Genomic DNA, 22,088 nt, shown 5'->3' with positions numbered 1-22,088 from the left:
AATCTAGTAGGACAGAGAAACAGAATAACCATGCCAGAAGTCTCTAGAAGGGGATAGCATTGCTCTAGGAGCTGAATGGAGGGTAAACATGCATTGATACGTAGAATCAGCCACCAAGGAGTTTATGGTTCAGGGTAGAAGCCAGACACCTGAACAATAAATTCTAGATCAAGGCAGAATGAAGAAAATGGCAGCTAGAGGTATAAGAACCCTGTTGTAAGAATCCAGGTGCAGGAGCAGTGAACTCTGCTGGGGTGGGACGCAAAAGGCTTCAGAGTGGAATTGGCATTTAAGTTGTGTTTTGCAGGGTCCACTGAAGGCCTATTCTTTGAATAAGAGAAATTTATAAATAAAGAAGGTTTTTGTTCTTAAAAAAGACTTATATACCCCTTTCCAAATATACTTTGGCTTGGTCAAATTTGTGTCATTGTCAGGTCTTACTTCATCTTGTCTCGTTCCAGTTGATTGTGTGCTACAAAGGGGGAAACAGTCTGAAGCTCCACGAGAAGTCATGAGGAATAAATGTAGCTGAGGAGATGAGACAGGAATTGGTTGAACATCTTTCTGATGTTGTTTGGACTATGCCCTCCTCTCACTATAGCACCCAGAAACTTAATTTGAAAAGAGTTGCTTCTTTTCCTTCAAATGAATACCTTTAATTCAGTTTTAAATTAAAAAAAGCAAAAATAAAACCATAAAAACAATGACAACAAAATAAGATTGATGGGATTTTATCCAGCCTTGTGTAAAAAATCCCCTACAAGTAATAAACTTCAGATCACAGAATCTGAAAAATGTCCAGGTTGTGCATATGTCCTGGGGAATTTTCTTTTTAACAAATCTCAATTCAAACTAGGTTGGTTTTCAGTTAGTGATCCAGAAAAGAAATCACAAAAGAACCTGCTCCAAATTTACAAAACTATAAGCTATAAACAGGCAGCAAAATTGCTTTTGGACAGCAAGTATTTTTCTGTAACTCACCAACACAACCCAGCTTTCCAGCTTGTAAATTCCACAGCACAATCTTTCACAGCAGAGTCATCCTTACCTGATAGCACTGACAAATAGACAAAGAGTAAGCACCCACGTGATGGTACACGTAACATCTAAAGCCTGTGCTTACTGACAAATGAGAGCACATTGTTGGGGAGATGGTTTGGTTAGGTCCTATGAATCAAGAAATTATAAAAAAATATATTATCCCTCATGGCACTACTGCTATTCAGATAGATTTTCTTTGTACCCAGGTATAACTCCTGTTGACATCAGGGCCTGAATGGCTGAGCCAATTGACGTTGTATTTTAGAGTTGCTTCCTTATCCCACTCAAGAGAAGCAGAAACCATTTCTCATATTTATCCTCATGTAAAATGTACATGGATAAATCATTTAACTAAATGTAAGGTGTCAGAAAATGGTTCATACAAAGAAAATAATATTATGCAGTATAAACTCCCATTAAGTAGTAATGTGGCTGACATTGATTGAGGGAGATTAAGTCTAAGACTCTCTTTCTCATGACATTTGTTCAAATAAATAAAGGTAACTGGAGGGAAAAGTTGATGCTTTTTCTCATTTTGCATATAAATTTTACCCGTGTGATTTTTTTTCATCACATTTATTCACAGTGCGGTATTACTGGATATATTATGGAATCCTGGATAGTGTGATAACTGTCAGTAAAGCAAGGTCATAATTGACCTTTATCACTGAAAAAAGGTTGGCTACCTAAAGATAAACTTTCATGTTGAATTTGGAATGTAAAGAGGAGGGTTGAGGCCATCGAAGGAGCACATCTGAATAGGAATCTATGAATATTTCATGTCTGTTAAGAGGTTGGAAACTTGGTATGACATTATCCTGACCCCTGTCCTGAAATATTTTCAAAAGAATATTCTGATGGGCAGCAGACAACTTCAGCAGAGAGAGGCTTTTCTTGCTTAGTAAGGAAATTAAACTGTGGTATGAAAATGTCTGTTCTTAAAGCTGTTCTCTGCAATGAACTAAACTGGGTGCTTATGTTCTGGAAGCAAGAGGCTAACCAACCTTCTCACTGGAACAACCTTCCCAATGTGTCCTTTCCCTTCATGTTTGGAGTTCTAGCTGCCACCATGCTGCTCTGCTGCCCTGATCTAGACAAATAACTGAGAAGAGGCACTTCTACTCCAAACTTCAGCACAGAGTGTTTATATATACTCAGTGAACACTCCTCTGACTAACTGGATGTGTTGTCCATTCTACCCCAAGGTACCTAGGTTCTGTCAAGCCAGAAATTTGTTAATAAAAAGTAATTTATTGAGAAATGGATAGCTGTCAAATGCTATGGTAAGACCCTTGAATATTTCAAGTAACACTATCAATAACTGACTTTAATAAAATACTTGATTTGTCAGACGTTCCATTAAATTTTTTAAATATACAATTTTATTTCAGTAGGTACCATTATCAACCTTGCTGTACAAATGAAGAAACAGGCACACACAGGAGTCCAATTGTTTTTCCAGGATTGCAGTTAGTAGATGATTGAACCTAGAGGTGCCAAATGTCATATCCCTATAGTCTGGTGGAGAAGATAATCTTAGCAAACAAAAAGCAATTGGGAACAATAAAGAAGTTGTGTGGTAGAGATCACATATGTGATAGGAAATCAGAGAAACAACGAGAAAAAGTAGCTTTTAGAAAAGAAAGGTAGAAAGAACAGAAGCATTCCTGTGCAGAGTTTGCAACGATGAGCAATGGTATTTTAGTGTGAAGCAAATAAAAACTGAGGATTTGTTCAATGAACAGTGCTAAACAACAGCTTGGCATGGATCTCGTGTGATATGGGTTTTTCTGTTCCAGAGCACCCTTAACAGATTGTATATGCCTGCGTTGATCTTGACTGTCTTAAACTAATCTCTTCCCTGAGACCATAGAAGACTGAGCCTGTAACATTTATTTCAACCTGGAACTCCCCTCGCCTCCCGGATGCCTTGGCTTGGCATCCAGTCAGCATCTGACATGTTCTAGGGGTTGGAGGCAAGTCCATATGCTTCTCAGTGCACTGATTTCTGTGGGGCACCCAGCTTCACTGGAAGCCTCAAAAGACAGGAGAGGGTGAGGTGTGGGAACCGGGGAGTTAAAGGGATAAGACTATTGGCATTATATTCTAGGAGCTATTTGGAGTCCATTCATAAATAAAGCAACCATAATATTTTTCTAATCAATCCCCTGCTTTGGAAGGCAGACATGTATACTTGGTGCACAGTCTAGTCAAGGTTGCTTCTTTCAGGTGGAAAATCTAACCAAGAAATTCATCCAATGAGAACTGCAGAGGCACAACATTGAAGGAAGCAGAGCCACTAGAGGATTAAGAGGGCCTTTGGTGTCTCCAGGCAGTGTAAAAATGCCTTTAGGATTATAAGAGTAAAAATGGACTCTTTCAGGAAACCCATAAACCTGCTCTGGGCTGAAATTCTCCAGTTGGGCATAAAAACCAGCAGTTTGTGTATACTTCTGGTTATGAGTTAACAGGTGTCTGGAAATGAAGAAACGAGTCATATTTCTGTGATAGAGTGCCACAGAATTTCAGAGCCAATAAATTTTCTTTGAAAAAAATTACTCTGTTCTATCACTATTGGTTTATAGTACAACAGAGCTTGACCTGCAAGTTAATAAAGAAAGCATGTTTACTAATTTGGCTTTATTCTCGTTGTCCCATGTTAATTGCAAAATATCCACCTATCTCATTTATGAATATGTTAATTTATGTCAGAGGGGCACAGATTTTGAGTATGCAAACTCTTCCTTTAATTAGATCAAAGGAAGGTCCAGCTCAGTTTCACAAGATGGATTCTAATTTTTAATCGGTAAAATAAGTTTGGCTCCTAAAAGGCATCTTCTTTGACAGTTGGAAAACACTAATTAACAGACATAACTATATTAATTGCGTTATATCACTGAATTCTTATCAGTTAGCTTATGTTGCCTGCTTGCTAATGCAAACAGTTGTGGCTTTGGTGGAGTCAACTCATAAACGTCTTTCTAATGCTAACTAGCAGTCAATGCATGTAAAATTTCTAATGTTTCTTTAGGGAATTCTACATAATAGGTGTAGTCTCTCTTTTGAGTTACGCCCTGCTATTTAGTATAATTAGTACTTAAAGCTGCACCTATCATATTATAAGCTTCCTGGGAGATAAAGAACATACTTTATTTGTTTAAGAACAAAGAACCATAATAGTTTCCTTTAGGAATCCTTCTGCCCTAGGCTCAGTGGAAATCTGTGACCTACCAAGTAACTTCAAATTCATAACAATGAAAACTTTGTACCTTTAAAAGAATTGGTGAAAAGACTTTAACAGGGAGAGAATGGGGAAGGCGTAGTGCTGTTGGCCCCAGAGATGATTGTCTGAGCAGCAACTGCTTCTCTGATTAGGTCCTTCCAGTTACCCTATCTCCATTGTGCTTCCAAAGGCCCACCTCAGGTGCTATGAGATGAAGGCTTATTTACTGTACATCCTTCAACCTGAGCTATGAGGAAGAATGTCACTGTGTGTTGATGGTGAAAGTATTTTTGTGAGTAGGGCCACCTCTGTTTTTTCCTTCTAGGTGTGTGGCCAAAATTGGTTGCTCTGCTCATACAGGTGACTAAAGATGTTTTAAGATGATCTGTATTACATTTTACTAGTGCTCTTGAGATAAATTCTTCCATGTCCAGTGGAACATGCCTGCCTTGAAACCTTTCGGTGAAGCCTTGATGATGGGGCCATAATATTTCCTTCCTACTCTGTAAAATATTTCCCCAAGAAAATATGCAGGCTGGGTTACCCCTCATGAGTAGCCTAGGACGATGAGACTGGGTACAGAGAAAATAAGAATCATGCAGAAGTTGACAAGACATTGGAAATGGCTGCACTGCAGTTAAGTCACACTCAGGGGAAGCTATTAGGACCTAATTTTGAGTCCTTTAAATCCACATACAATCAAAATCCTCCAGTGCTTGGAGAGACCAGTTCTGCAGATTTGTTAAGATGAGGTAGCCTCACTTGTGTATGTCCCGTTTATTTTTCTGCAGACTTGTACCAGATCCCACAAACCATAGGAGTCCGAAACAGAGAGAGAAGTAAAACTGACATTTATAAAAATACCACCCTTGTACTTCAGAGGTACCTGGGACCATATACACACACACTCCATAAACTCATTGTGCAATGCAAAAATGTCACTGTTTCTAGAGTAGGGATCTTTTTACACAAACTCATTTATCATCTAGTATTATGGTAATTTAAAGGTAAATTTCCCACTTAGTCTTCTCCCTTGCGTTCCTACTGTTTCCACCTCCCTCTCCAACCTAAAGAGAAAACACAAAAATAACAAAACTTGGTTGGAAGGAGGTGGGAAAGACAATTCAATTGAATGGAGAAGGCCAAGGCTAGGTGAAGAAGACAGCTGAAGAGTTTCCGACGAGGAGGTTTCATTATCACTAGTTGTTTCCTTGTAGGTATTCATTAAAATATCGGCTATTTGAAGGTATACCAATACATTCCTTCTTTGCAGATTCCACGTGGGAATTTCTCCACGGAGCTCTGAGTGAAAGAAGCCTTTGGGCTCTGCAGCCTCCCCATTTATGTCCGACTGCTTTTCCGTGGGCCATCCGCATGGGGCTCTTGGTGGCATAACATTACTAACGCCTGCTTGTAGATGATAAGTTGTCCCTGCTCCCGGAAGCGCTGGGGATGAAGGACAAGACGTTTCCCAGTAACTGTAGCATAAATCCCTAGTTTCTGGCACTGTACAGAAGCTAGAACTTCCCGGCCTCTGTAATATTTGCGTGTGAAGAGCTACATGCACTCAACTTTATATAGACTTCTCCCAGGGAAGCATATCCACTGCCAAGTCCTGTAACCAAAATGGAAGCCAGTTCTTATTAGAATTTCAGTATCAATTTTAATTCCCAAAGAGGTCTTTTTGGAAAACAGATTTTTTTTTGGAAAAAATCTTTGCAGATTTGCTAGTTTGATTTCCTAGTCAGTTGCCCACATCATTGCATATTGTCCATATATTCGACATTTGTCCTCAGTGAGTACAGTTGATACCAATGGTCACTACAAATCAAGCCTGGGTTGCTTTTCCTTCTTTATGTCTCTTACATAAAGTTTGCTAAGTGAACACAAACTTTTATTTATAGTTTATTGTACGTTGAATAAATATTTATAGAGACCCAGTATGTGCCAGAACCTTCTCAAACTCGAAGATAAATACGACTTGTGTGTGGTGAACAGATAGAGAAATTAGTAAAGTAGAAGTAAAAGCCTTACAAAGGGCACAGCGCCCTGGACCTTGTGAGGGATGGATGGCTTAGAACTGATGGATTATCTGCTCAGATATTTCCCGAGTTATACTCAGCCTCAACAGCCTGCTGCTGTCCCTTAACAGACTGCACACGCCTATTCCTCTGTCATCACAAGGCCAGAATGATGAGCTGTGCTGGTCCTGTGTGTCTGTCTTCCTGCTCTCTTTCAGTTTCCCTTTATTGAAAAGGCCAGGAGATTGAGTGAGATCCAGCCAGGAGACATTTAGGCATCTTCCAGATGGCTTCTGGGTAGGCTGTACTTTTTTTTCGCAATGGAAGAGCCCAGGAGGTGGTGATGGCAGCTCAGGTTTCCAGTACCTCAGAAACCTGTTCTCCCCGGTCCCTCAGAGATAGGTTCTGAGTCTCCCATTCAGAATCTCTGTGCAACTCCCCAGCAGCCCCCTCCCTCCCTCTACAGGGCAAACTCTGTGATTTCCATCTACTTACTGCATGGGACCTAGAGGTCTTCACAGGCTGGGATTGCTCTCCTAACTTAACGACCCAGTCCATAGTCAGTTTCAATTACCTCTTTCTCTCCAACATTTTCAGGAATATTATCTTTCATGGAATCTATTGCTGAATCCCATAGGATTTTATTTACATTTTTCTCCTGTGTGTTTCTTTCCTCCAATTAACAAGGAGTTACATGGGAACTTTTTATTTTTTCCTCAGGCACGGCTTTATTGGGCATCAATAAAGTCTTTATAAAGCATCATCTTATTTTAAGAAAGAGTTCCTCATTCATTTATTTGTTTCTCTTCATCTCTAAAAGGAATCTTTAACAATTAGGCCATCTGTCTTCTTATTTAATGATTATTAATTTAAAAAATTTCAAGATGAAAGGAAAGGTTTTCTTTTACTAGATAAAAATATCTCTTCTCAGCATTTTAAAGGAGGCCAGAATGTTTTGAAACAATCTTAAGGTGTCCCTTTCAGCACTGAATTCCTCATATCCTGATACAAAAAGATCCTTCTTTTTTGGATTTAGGAGCCAGGATGGAGTTGTCATTCTGAGACGGAAAGACCATTGGATTTGGCGCTATTCAGACCTGAATCCTGGCACATCCACTACTATTTACTAGCCACACGACTTAGGTTATTCAGTTTCTCACCTGAAAAATGGAGATGATATTAGCTACTTCAGAGAGATGTGAATATGGAGTTTAAAAAATTATGAAAAACACTTGAGGGCTTCCTTGGTGGCGCAGTGGTTGAGAGTCCGCCTGCCGATGCAGGGGACACGGGTTCGTGCTCCGGTCCGGGAAGATCCCACATGCCGCGGAGCGGCTGGGCCCGTGAGCCATGGCCGCTGAGCCTGCGCGTCCGGAGCCTGTGCTCCGCGATGGGAGAGGCCACAACAGTGAGAGGCCCACGTAACGCAAAAAAAACCACAAAACACTTGAGAGATAGCGAACACAATTAAATTTAGCACCTCTCTTCCCCACTTTTGGATTTTTCTGTCCAGGAAGGTGGGTAATCAGCTAACCCTGGGCAGCTTCAGATCACAGTGAAGAGGATCTCTGAACAGCAGAACCTCGCACACCATGCGCAGACACGGACCACCTTTCCTGGGAGTGTGGACAGGGGTACATCTACCATGAATGACACAGAGTTTGCCCCTGGCTTCTTCCCACTCTGCCCTCGGAGGGATGCCCAGTGGACCATCCCAAGTCAGGCACTACTGGAGTGTGAGATCGCCTCATGCAAGACTTATAGAAGGACCCAGGGAGAGGAAACTGGCTCCTTCTCCCCCCTCTAGAAAACCCCACAGGGACTGTAAGAATTACAATTTCAGAGTAGGAAAAATGGCATCAATCCACAAAACCCATTTGCTTATAAATTTCTGCTACAGGGTCAGTCTATTTATGGGCAGTATATATGACTGGCTGAAATGGAAATGACTGTGTATTACTTGTTTATTTCACAAATATAACATTTATAGAGGAACTATTTCAGTGCCAGGTGCCGCCAAAGTGTAACAATAAGTAAAAATAAACATGGTCCCTGCTGTCAGTGAGATGATGGTTTACCGAGAGAGGAGAACAGTCAAATAATCACACAAATAGAGGAAAACCTAGAGTACTGATAAAGGCATAAACGAGAGGTACATGGCTTACTCTGAAGATTTGAAGTAGTTGGGGGATAGGTGGGAGGGAGGCGAGTGGTCAGAAAAGGCTTCCCTGAGAGCTGAGGTTTGAATAAGAGCTACCTTGGCAAAGAGGAAGGGAAATGCAGGGGCAAGACCCAGTGGAGGAGGGAACAGGGAGAACCAGTATCCGTCTGAAAGCAGACAGAGCGCTGTGTGGGATGAGGCTGGAAAGGTGGGCCGAAGCCAGGTTGTTCCAGGCTTCACGGGCTACTTCTTCATTAGAGTTGCAATGGTACTGGGGTAAAAGCACTGCTTTTAGAGCTGGGGGCCTGGGTTCAAATCCTGCTCTGCTTCTTCCTAGCCCTGTGGTATTGGACACGTCGCTTAACCTTTCCGCATCTCAGTATCTTCAACTTCATAATAAGGTCAATAATAATACTCCCTACCTCATGGGACTTCCACGCAAATTTAATGAGTTGATGAATGTAAAGACCTCAGGACGATGTCTGGCACCTAGCAAGCACTATGTAAGTGTTAGCCATTATTATTATTTTGTCATTTATCTGAAGAGTGATGGAAATCCACTCGTTTTGTGGTTGTCCCATGGAAAGCGGGATCAGTCCTTCTCCCCAGATTGGTTTGGATGTTGAGACTGAGGAAGCCATATATGTTCCAACCAACGGAGTATGAGAAAGTGACTGCACACATAGTAAGACTTCCTGCGGAGAGCGGAGCAGGCGCCCGGAGCCACTCCAACATGGCCCGCGGCAAGTGGGAGAGGCAAGTGGCTTTGGTGTTCACTGTGGATATAGAAGGTGGGGCTGGGCTGGAGATTCCCACCTACAGGTCAGGCTTGTGTAGTTTGAACTTCTCCACTGGCACCAGAGGAGAGCGTGCTCAGGGTTTTTTTTAGCAGCTTACCCAGATCTGGGGCAAAAGAGAGGCAAGAGGAGAGATGAGAATGAAAGCTTTCAGTGGTCCAGCATCAAAAACAGTCAGACCCTTCATTTCCACCACCAAAGGATTTTAAGAAGGGAGGTGACTTGGTCAGGAAGATGGATTTGGCTACAAGGATTTACCGCCCCTTAACAATGTTACTTATCTTTCACACTTCCAAAAACGAGGGCTTTTTTTACTCTCAGGACAACAAAGGGATTTTGCTGACCTGTCAAAACATTTTGTCATCTGGGTCCACACTCATTTAGTTCTTGGTCATACAAATTGATTAACAAAAGTGATGTGAACAATATATATCCCAAGAGGGATACAGTTTCTAATAGAATTTTACAATGTGCCAAATGTTGACTGAGATTACTGTGCTGCTTTTTTTATTCTTTGATAATTTTTACAGTTGTGTTTAATATCATTTCAAAATAACTGGAAATAATAGGTGCTGCTTAACAGGCAGCGCTGTCATTTTTCTCTTTAGTTAAAATGCACAGTCCTTTTTATCTCTTCTTCCTATCACTGCTCTTTTGTCCTCTATTAGCTTAAATTAGGCTAAACTCATTGAATTCAGCAAAAGCAAGGACACGAGATGGGAGTTGCATATTTCTCTTTAGTTCAGCTATTATGGAATCATTCAGCATCTTTTTTCTTTGTCAGGTTGGGTTTTACTGGTCTGAAAACAAACACAGCAAGCCGATATTTGGCCCGCTATACTTTTGCTTAAGCATTGAATTAACTCCCTCCAAGCAATGAATGTATGCTTTGACCCAGCCCAAATGTTTGACTGCGATCCTGTGTAACATCTGCCATGACTACCTTAAAACTCATTTTAACTTTTAAATTTATGTGGGGAAGCAAACTCCATATCTCACCTTGCTCTCCATCTCTCCTCCTGACTGCCCCAGTAAACGTTAATGTTTCATTCACCAAACTCTCAGTCAATTAGATGTGGAAAATCAGTCAACCTCTCTCTCTTCTTTTTCTGTTGAAACTGTTGCCAAATCTCATCAATTAGATTTTGATTTTTAATTTACATTTTTAATCAAAGTAATGCATGCACATGGGTGAAAATCAAATGGCTACAGCAGAATTTGTGACAAAAAGCAATAGCCCTTGTTCCATCCAAGCCTTGCCCACCATTTCTTTCTTTTGTTTTTCTTTTTCCATGATAATATTCATGGTGCTAGCAATAACCTTATGCTATTATTTCTTGATTTATCAACTTTAGATGTTGTCTTTTGACTTTTCTGATGATAAGTGAGAATTGATGTCACTCACACCATCCTTTCTTCTCTGTCTTTCCCCACCCTAGTTTTAGTTCCTTCACTGGTTGATTCTAGAACCTCAATCACCCTGCTTCAACCTCCACCTTTTGTTTCATCAGGCAGTATTTCCTGACCTCCATATTGGGAGATAAAGTCATTAGTGCTCACAATTTTCCATCACCTTTTCCCCCTTCTAATGCCTCATCTCTGCCAGAAAGTTCATTATTTTGATATTGTGAAAGTCAATAGTGTTGACATTCTCTTCTCATGTAACAGATAATTTTCCATAATTTATTTAACAGTTAATTATAAGGTGAAAACAGATAAGCACCATTTACATTAATATGACTTTATAGATATTGTACACTTGCAGAGCAACATTCTGCCTGTTCCTCTAGCACCATTTCATGTCTTATTCTTGTGACTCTACCCTAATTTGCAGCACCTCTTGCCCATACCAGTGCTATAGTCTTTAACTGGTCAAGACCTCCAGGCTTTCTTTGTTTAAATTGAACCCACAACGATATAAGATTAATCTTCCTGAAGCATAGCTTCATTGACGGCACAGTTATTTTCAAAATCCTTCAATGGTTTGGCTAAAGCATCTTGTCAAAATTGTTAGCTTAGCTTTCAGAATTCTTTACCAACTTTGTCTTTATGTTTATCCTCCCACTTCTGCCTCATCCCTTTTATGCTCTACATTTTTCCCTGTAAAAGTCCTACCCTATTCCATTCTCATCCTTTTGCTCACAATGTACCCCTGGAAGTCTGCCCCCAAGCCTACACCCAGTAAAAGTCTACCTTAAGGCTGAGATCAAATGCCTGCTTCATCTCCAAGGCGATCTTGCATAATTTTCTTGTAGCACAGTTGTCTTGTACCATTTTTTTTAACTTTTGTATCTGTTTTAGGACCCTACTTGGATTGTGTGTTTGTAGACATTTTTTGTTTATTCCCCATAATATCCCTAATACTGGGCACTAATCGTACGCACTCAACTCCAAAAACATTTGTTTAATGGAATGTATTTTTTGATTTTTTTCCTGTGCTGATAGGAACACTGCATTGCTAGGGGTTTTTGTATTGCCTTTGTATGTTTGACAGACTGGAAACACAGGGAAAATTAGGTAATAGGTTTTGTGATTTGTAAATAACTTTGACTCCCACAGGAAAGAGGCAATATCTGTACATGTGAAAGATAACAAGGATGATGGAAAATTTTTATCTTTAAAATGTGATTAAGTATAGCTTTCTCCTGCCATTGACTCTAGAAGGATGTAGGAATTCAGAATACATGTACTACAATTTCCCCTTCCCTGTTCAACGTCTTTAACATGCATGGCTAGTAAATAGCTTCAAAAGCCAATGTTTAGGTATTTTCTTTTCCTTTCAATTTCTTGATAATTCAGATGAAGCCTGTCTGAGATTTCATTTTGTTCATAGACATAAGCATAGTGATTCTCTCTGCACTCAGTAATATGCGCTCTCCCTGTGACGGTTCGTCTGTGAATGGATATCGCTAGCATGAGCCAGTTGGATTTCCACGACCCCAGCTCTCTTTATGTAGGAAAATGGGGTCCTGAACCATTTTTACCATGAACTATCGTCTCTTTCTCTTATATAAATGAAAGCAACTTTGCAAACCTTATGGATTCTTGGAAATTTCTTTTCAGAAACTTCTCTCTTTTTAGAGAATTTTATTCTTTTCAAACACATACACATCTATCTTTAGTTTCACCTTCTCAAAAACCTACTAATATAAAATAAGTGGGGTATTATTCGTATCCACTGTATAGACATAGAAGCTGGTCTCCAAGCAATAACTAACTTCCTAGTCTTTTTATGGCTAAATGAGAGACCTAGAACACAGAACTCCTGGCCACTAGTGGTGCTTATACCACAATGCTGTGGAGCATCACATTTTGTAGATGCTGAGATTCCCATCCAGCTACGAAGTTTAATTTAACCATGAAAAATAAGCCCTACCATGCTAAAGAGAAAGCCATTCTGTTTACTATCTGCATGTATTGTCTATATGACATGGAGGGGCCATGTTCCATTCATCCTACTCTACTTTCCGTCACCTGCCACTCATGTGCCCCCAAGGCATCCCCACTCTTGATCTTTGCCTCTCAGGCCTCCCAGTTCCTTGTTCTCTGATCATAAACTGAGTTTTCTGGAATTGAGTCAAGCACTGGGTATGTTCCCCTTTAATCAGTGGCAGAGGGTGGGAGACAAGGCAGAGAATATGGGTGGCAGGGAGATGGCAAATGGCTGGCTGGTGTGCTGGGGTATTGTTCTTCTCATAGGTTTTTACATATTAATGATGTCTCCTCCTGGGGAAGCAGTGCTCATCTGTTAAAGTTTCCATTTTAAAATTCATAATGAAGAAAAATTATCTGTCCCAGAGAGAGTGTTTAGAGCACACCAGACTGAAGCTAAGGTTAGGACTTACAAGAACTTAAAAAACTCTAAGTTGTCCAAGGCCTGGTTAGCTTGTTTCACTTTAAAGTAGAAAAATAAAACAAAACAAAAACCTACCATAATATGAAAGAAGACTTTCAGTTTCATTTTTTTGTTTCATTTTTGCCCCTTGAGGTTATTTCTGAGTCTTGAGAAGAAGACTTTATTTATTTATTTATTTTTTATTATTATTTTGTGGTATGCGGGCCGCTCACTGTTGTGGCCTCTCCCATTGTGGAGCACAGGCTCCCGACTAGCAGGCCCAGCGGCCACGGCTCACGGGTCCAGCCGCTCTGCATCATGTGGGATCTTCCCGGACCGGGGCACAAACCCGCGTCCCCTGCATCGGCAGGCGGACTCTCAACCACTGCCCCACCAGGGAAGCCCGAGAAGAAAACCTTTTTTTTTAACCCATTCCCTCTCAGTCTATGTGTCAGAATTAGCCCACTGCAGTCCTCTTCCTCAAGTGCCACTGCATGGGGCTGAGAGTGAAATATCCTTTCAGCCATTCACACACGTAACTTCGGAGTACAGCAGCCAGCTCTTAGTGATAGCAGGTCACTGTCTACCTGTCTTCTGTTCCAGTCAGATCTGGGCAAGCTTCAAGAGAAGGTCCAGACTGGCTGTGTTTGTGCCTAGGGAGAGGGGAGTTTGACTACTTCTTTCAGAGCATCAAAAAAAGGGGCTGAAACAACTCCTTTTGTCCTTTGATTTTTAAGTTTCTCTTTCCTCTGGAATGAGCAGCCCAGACTCTGTATCACATATTCGTTCTTATCAGAGGGGAGTTTGTTGTCATTATAGAAGATACTGGAACTGTATGGTCCCAGCAGCTGCCATCACTCCTCCTGAACCCCAAAAAGGAACTTCCACATCTTTAACTGGAGCAGAGTCCTTGAAGATTTACCTGACCGTGACTGTCATGTTCAGATTTCATCCCAAGGCTCTCATTCTTTCATACACTCATGGTAGACAGAATTCTAAAATGGCCCCTAAGATTCCCTGCCCCATGGTGTATACGCATCTTCTCCTAGTTTTTCAGTCAGACACTGTTCTAGGGGTGAAGGGATTTTTCAGATGTAATTAAGGTATCAAAGTAGCTGACCTTAAGAGAAGGAGATTACCCTAGGTGGGCCCGACCTAATCAGGCAAGTCCCTAAAAGGGACAGAGCTAGTCCTGAAAAAAAAAAAAAAGAGATTCAAAATGTGAGAAGGATTCCATGCCACATAGATTCTTTGTTTCTGGCTTTTTTTTTTTTTTTTTTTTTTTGGCTGCATTGGGTCTTTGTTGCTGCACGTGGGCTTTCTCTAGCTGTGGCGAGCGGGGGCTACTCTTCACTGTGGGGCTACTGTGTCCCCTGCATTGGCAGGCGGATTCTTAACCACTGCACCACAAGGCAAGTCCCTTGTGTCTGGCTTTGAAGATAGAGGGGCCATGTGACAGGAGATGGAGGTTTCCTCTGTGAGCTGAGACTGACCCCTGGCAGACAGCAAGAAAGGAAACAGGGACCTCAGTCTTATAACCACAAGGAATCAAATTCTGCCACAACTACATGAGTCTGGAAGACAGTACGCGTCAGATGATTTTGGCTGATGCCTTGATTTTAGCCTTAGTGAGACTCTGAGCTGAGAACACGGTCATACCATGTCCAGACTTTGACATACAGAGACAGTGAGTAAATAAATGGGTGTTATTTTAAGCTGCTAAGTTTGTGGTAATTTGTTATGCAGTATTAGAAAACTAATACGGTGGTTGCAGTGTCACCTGGAATGTTGTCATGAAGTCATCTTCCAACATGATCTATCTGGGAAGTGGGCATGTTTTTGTTATGTTAGAAACTAAAAGATGGAACTCCCTGTCTCTCCTACTGAAAAACACCACTAGGTAAGTGACTAGTCTCGACCTGATAGCTAGTAAGGCCAAGTTATCTTTATCTTCTGTCATCCTTTTTGCCCTTATAGCTTGACATGAAAACAAATAGAAGAGCAATCTGTAAACTCTCAAGTGCTTTAAAATGTATTGGTAATTATTATTTGGGGGGTGTATTTCAGAGAACGCTCGATTTTGTGTGTTTGGGTGCCAACAGCCACTTCTGCAAACTCCAGTGCGTCCCTAAGTTAGAATGCCGTCTAGGCAAGAGAAAGGTTGCCCTGATTTTATAGGGTAGCTGCCTATTTTCACTTTTTGACAAGTTCCCGGTTTCCCAGTCCACGTGTTTAAATCTTCCTTCTCTGTAAATAATCCTTGTCAATCGAGTGTATTTTTATAGGTAACTGAATCACTACTGCTAACCTTGTGGTATTAATGAAGAAGCCAGCGCTGTCCCTGTAGGGCTGTAAGGAAGAGCTTAACGTGTCTGGCAAGAGCCCGGCCACTTGGCTGAAGCAATCATTGAACACAGTTTATTGGATCGAGGCCCATTATCCAGATCGAGTCCTGACACTTGTCAGGCTCCCTTCTTTACTCTGTGTGAACACAGGGAAGCCATGAGGTCGAATTTTGCAAGTGGCTGTTAGAACTAAAGTTCACGATCTCTTTGTTACACAGATGCTACCTGACTAGTGGTTAAAAGGAGGGCAGCGGGATATTCTGCATGTTATTGCAGACAAATACGTTGCTTACGTAATTAATCTATTTCGTACCGAAGTCCTAAAAGTCAAGAATGACTGAAATCTTGTCTATGATGCTCAGCTACTTTGGCTTATTTTGCTGCTTGAACAACAATTTCATTATAGGCAAGTACTGATCGTTTAAAACCTTGAGCTCTGGCTCAGTATGAGATTTCAGAAATAAGAGATTTCAGAGGTTCGCTGTTTAGGTTGGGTTATACCTGGTGCGGTCATGTTGTATTGTGGCAATGCTGTACATTTCATTGACATCCTATTCTAAATAACAATCTCAATAATTTAGAAACTGATGGCATTTTAAATCAGGGCTTCTTATACTGAAGTAACCGCGTGAAACATCATTTGCTTCTGAGGTGCATCCTTTTAAGACAAAGGAGTCTTGCAAGTTTAGCTAAGATGACACAAACACCGGAGAGCAAAAGCAAGGCCCCTTCTCCAACTGCTGAGCCAAATAAGCCCTGGGGCCAAGCAATTAGTGCAACACAAAGGCAAGCATTACAGTATCAGAGCCAACCTCCATTGTCTCACTGCACCCCGTGGGCTTGACAAGTTTTCTCATGGCCTGCAGCAACTGTGATTTGGAAAGTAAACAATTTATATGTCACATGACTGGATTGGTCCTTTAGACATCCACAAGCCTGCTATGATCTCAGGACCCCAACCTCAGCCACCAGACTGGTGAAAATCTCTGGGACTAGTCACATTTTGGGAATGGAAATGAGAGAGAATGAGAACATATATCTGGGTGTTTTATCAAAGCCCTCTGTTATCAAAGAGCTGAGGCCTAAGGGACTCAGGTGGGAGTGAAAGTGATGGAGGCTGCTGGAAGTGCCAGTGGGAGGAAAGTTTCCAGCAACGGGCTTTGGATTTGAATGAGTCCAGGAGAGTTTGATCTGGGTCTCTCAGCTTGGAGAAGGAAACTGAGACCACCTCCCTGTGTTTTGGAGTCTCCTGTCTCCTAGATAAGATAGTGAGGTATAATTCTCCAACTTGGAGAAGTCCCAGAAAGCCACCCTGCAGCGGTCCTGATGCCCTGTAAATGGGTCACAGGCCATTTCCTGGGCCTAGAGGCACTTTTCCTTAGGCTACACACCTGGGACCCAGACATTTTTATCTTTCCTCATATATCATGTACATAAATACACACAGGATAGAACAATATAGTGAAGTCAGACTTATCTTCTTACAATCATTAAGGAGAATTCCTTTAAGTGAATGGATATCTTAGGCGGAAGGACACATTCAAATAATCAAAATAAAATTTGGAATCTCCTTTGTAGGATATCTTGTTCAACCCACAAATTTACCGTAATTATTTAAGTTGCAACAAGCATGCCCACTTAACCCTCTTATGTTTCTAGTTATACAGTTTTACATTTGGTTAGTAAACATTAGAAGCAAAAAAGGCTTCGGAGCATGCTTTCTGAAGAACACAGGTCCCTCTAGAATGGTGACCTCGGGAATGTATGGGAACTATGAAGCCATCTGATTGATGGCCTGCGACTCATCCATAATGACCTATATAACGATAGACAATCATGCCCAGATTGATGCTGGTCATTGAATAGGTGCTGGGCAGTTTTTCAGGCCACTGCACAGTGCAAGAGGATGTGGGACTCTTGGTGAATTTTATGCAAATTTGCCTAAGCATGGAAGTAAGAGATTTCAGAGGTTCGCTGTTTAGGATGGGTTATCCCTGTTGTGGTCATGTTGTATTGTGGCAATGATGTACATTTCATCTGACATCCTATTCTAAGTAACAATCTCAATAATTTAGAAACTGATTGCATTTTAAATTACTTCCTTCAATAGCCATTGATTAATTAATATTTATATGCAATTTTTCGACCACTGTACATTTCATATTTCTCCATCTTTTCTTCTTTCCCTGATAAACTTATAACAAAAGGCTACAATTTATTTAAAGGAAAAGGTGCTTCAAAATTGCTTTATCCTTATTAATTAAAATCAAAATATACACTAACTTATTCCGTCCAGTGGGATTTATTCTGGGTAATTCCATGCAGAAGGAATTGGGCGATGACAAGGCTTTTTTGCAGGTGCCTCGTTTGTGCTGTATCTTAGTTGAGTGAGGCATAAGGCACTGACCCAGGCTTAGGCAAAACAGTTAATTCCACAGACATAGAATCAGAAGGATCTCTGTCAAATGCTGATTCCACTGTTCACTGGCTGGCTGACTTCTGTGATGGTCTCTAAACCTTAATTTCCTCATCTACAAAATGGGGATTTTATTTCTTAGGGTCCTTGTTGTGAGGGTTAAATGAAACAATGTATATGAAGTCCTTAGGAGGGTGCCCAGCCCATTGTAAGTCCTCAGAAATGGCCACTATTCGTAGTAGTAGCATCATCCTTATCTAGCTTCTGTCTGAGGAATGCAGGCATTTCCTCAAAGGCTACAGACAGAACCATCTTTTGCCCCATACACCACATCTGTCCCTGTTGGGGTCTGCACGATGGTGACATCTGTGGTATGCTTTGCCCACTTCATCACCAGCCATTAAAAAGTTCTTTTTTTTTTTTTTTAATTTTAATTATTTTTTGGCTGTGTTGGGTCTTCGTTGCTGCGCGCGGGATTTCTCTAGTTGTGGCGAGCGGGGGCTACTTTTCGTTGCGGTGCGCGGGCTTCTCATTGTCATGGCTTCTCTTGTTGCAGAGCATGGTCTCTAGGCACGCGGGCTTTAGTAGCTGTGGCTCGCGGGCTCTAGAGCACAGGCTCAGTTGTTGTGGTGCATGGGCTTAGTTGCTCCGCGGCATGTGGGATCTTCCTGGACCAGAGCTCGAACCTGTGTCCCCTGCATTGGCAGGCGGATTCTTAACCACTGCGCCACCAGGGAAGTCCCTAAAACATTCTTCAAACTCTCTTAGCTAGGGAGATGAGGAAGCCGGTTAAGCTGTGTTGTTTCCTCCCAGCAATTTGACGGCTCTCAAGCAAGGCCACAGGGGAAGCAAAGAGGGATGAAAGGCTTGAGGACATTTCAGAGACCCAGTTTCTAACGCTTTACCTACTTCTTCTTTTCTGGACATTGCGCTCTTCCTTTCAGATCCTGGTTTCCAGAGGACCTTAGCACAGCCCTGCAGCAGACGGTGAGTAATGCCTGCTGGATCACAGCGTGCCCAGGCCAGGCTGCATGGAAACTGCAGCCCCCAACCTCCCACTGGAGTTCTCTGACCAGCTTACAACCTCCCTGAGAAGGGAAAGCAAAGCAACCATTGTCATACCATGTTCTGTGAAAAGAGGTTCCAGTAGGTGTGGCAAATCTGGGTATGCTGTCACTCTTTGGAACATTTGAAATGTGCCTTAGCATATTAAGGGCTCTAGACCAGTAATAAAGAAATGTGGTGAATTTTTGTTTGGTCAAGTACTTCATCAAACATATTTGACCAAGGAATCACCAACTCCTTCCCAGAACCCCTGCATAGGACATCTCACTTTTGGGGAGACTCTGGAATAGTGGTTTGGTTCTGCTATTGTGAGAAGCATTATTCGCTGTTCTCCTTTCCTGCCTGGAGAAGCTCTGGTGAGCCAAATAATGGACATTTTAAGTGAAATCAACTATCAGCCAGACTTTCTCTTCTGAATTAGATGGATTCTTTTTGGGAGAAGAGTGTGCACATATATTATACTGACGTAACATCACTTTTGAATTGGGCTCATTTCATAGCTTTATCCTCCATTTCCGCCAAGATTCACTTACTCCTGGGATCAGGAAAAGAACAGGCACAGCTGACACTATAGCCATGAGCAGTTTCTGCATGTGGTGATGAATGTTTACATTTGTTCCATGCAGTCACGAACACCTCAGTTAAACATAAACAGAAATAATTCTGATCACGGTTCTAAAGTACAATTTGCATTTAAAAATTAGAAAGTAAAGTGTAATGATATAGCTTTACCAAAACAAAACCAAAACCAGAAAAAAAAACAAAAAAAACAAAAAACAAAAACAGTCCTGTCTCCCAAATTGATGCGCTGGGTGTTCCTCTTTGAAAGAAATCTGATCAAATGGAAATTACCATCTCTCCTATGGAGGTGCTTGACGCGTTGGACTCAGTGAACTGTCATGAAAGGATATGATTGAAGAAACATAGAAAATTAAGTTGCTTCATGGGTATTTGGTTTCACTCCTCTGAGGCTTTACAAATAAGATGATTAGGCATAATGTTGTAATTTTAGCTTCATAAATGTAATAATTGAACAACTATAATCTTTTTTCTTTCCTTGTCTTTCTCTTTGTACACATGTGGGCTGTGTATCATCTTTGCATCAGATCTGTCTTCTAAATTAGAAAAGATTCTGAAAATTATCAAGTTTATTTTAGTTTCAATTAGTATTTCTGAAAATCAGGATCAGACACTTCAGTAAAATGAAATTTTTGTCTTTTTGTGTCAAAACCTTTGTATCTTTATGGCAATGATGTTAATCAATTAGTTTATAGGGTTCAGGATAAGTGTTGCCAAATTATTTTTTAAAGCTCATGAAAGTGTTGAACTAATTGATTAGTATATTAGCATCTGGGGAGTAGGACCATAGCTTCATAACTCATTTCTAAGGCATTTACAGTTAAAAAGTTTGAATCAGTTCTGAGCTGGACTCAGGTAGAATTCTTAGGTAAGACATTATTTTACTGGCCCTTGTTAAGCCACTTCAGAACTCATCATCAGTTTCTTGGTCTACAAAACAGGATCATAATTCCTTTGAGCGTATTATTTTATGGTAATGGGTAAGCAATTGTCAAGTTGTATTTAATGCAGTTTGGATTTAGAGAAGAAAATACCAGGTTATTGGATTAAGTAGATTTTTCTTCCTTTTGGGGATGTGAATAATGAAGAATATTGTTAGAAGGTGGTCTTAAATAGTAAAAAGTGGCGATCATGATAATGAAATTGGATGTACATTTGGGAAAGTTTTTGGAGAACATTAGGAATGGAGTATTTTTAAAGCTCTAATTGATATGAATCCAGAACATTTATAGCGGTTGTTGACTTTCCTGTGGATTTGTCCTTAGAGGGTGCTGGATTCATCTCAGGCCTGGCCAGTGGTCAAAGCACTGTGTCCAAGAGACCTCCTGGCATAGTTTATCAACACTCCCATGGTTCCAACAACGTCCATGCTGTATAGACCCTAAAATCATTGCTCTAAACTGCTTCATCCATGAGAAGGAGACTTGGATAACTTCCTTCCATATAATGAGAAAATGGTCACAACTATAATGAATGCTTAATTTTATAGTATTTACAGATGTGGCTATGATAGGAAGGATGTATTAAATACTTAGAAAGCAATAATAATAATGATAATAATAATAACAACAATAATAATAATCCCTCAGATCTTGGGCTGAAGGACCAATGATAACAAAATATAGAGTTTGAAAAATAGTTTTTGGGAATGACATTGAACAAAGAGCGAAATGATTCTGTGAAAGAACACTGTTTGAAATAATTCATTCATTTCATCTCTATAGTTCTACTTGGAAAATGTGAGACTTTCTGAAGCAGAATGACAGCAACTAATGCAGTAGAATGACTTGGCTGAGCTACGTATTTGGGTGTGAAAGTGAATTTCTTTGAAGTCATAAATACATTCTGGATTTTTAGTCAAAGTTTAGAGTTCCTAAAAGTTCTGCTCCGACTAGACTTTTAAAGCCATCCAAAACAAAATCTGTAATTTATTTTCCTATTACCTTTTTATGAGGTCTCACAGCCACCGTAACTTCTTTTGTGTTTTGAGATTTACAGGTTAGGTCCTGTAAAAGGGCACTTGTATGACCCTCTAGGCCAGGACTGTATATCTTGCCTTTCCATTTCTGGGCCACCAAAATTAATGAGGGCATCTTTAAGTGATAGTCTCCTCATAATGTTCCAATGTCCAGAGTCCAAGAGGTTAAATAATTTTACCACCACTGTTCTCAAATTTAGACACTATCATCAAGTGAATTGACATAGAAGATAGAGTTGACAAAGCTCACAGTCCCCTGTGCCCGATGTTAAATGGGAACTAAAATATTGATAGAATTCCATTTGGGATATTATCAAAAGTGTGGTACCTTTACTTTGAATTTTATTCGTGTTTGCAGTATTATTCAAAAATCAAATGCACCACACTCCTGCTGTCAGGGTGCCCTTGTTGTTTGACTAAGGGAGAATTCAGCTTCTGGGCGCTGTGCTCTCTAGCAGAACATGGTGCCAGGAAGGGCAGTGATACGCCTGCCTGGGAGAAATATCCCCTTTTGTACATAGCCTTACATTTCCAGTGCCTTTTAGACTCCTTAAAGCATTTTTAGCTAAAAATACACAGCCATTCACAACAGAAATTGTGTTCTCTCCCCATATTTTTTTTTAACCT

The sequence above is a fragment of the Grampus griseus genome, assembly GCF_964374135.1.
Source record: "Grampus griseus genome assembly, chromosome: 13".
NCBI classification, from domain to species: Eukaryota; Metazoa; Chordata; class Mammalia; order Artiodactyla; family Delphinidae; genus Grampus; species Grampus griseus.
Note: the sequence above shows the minus strand (reverse complement) of the source record.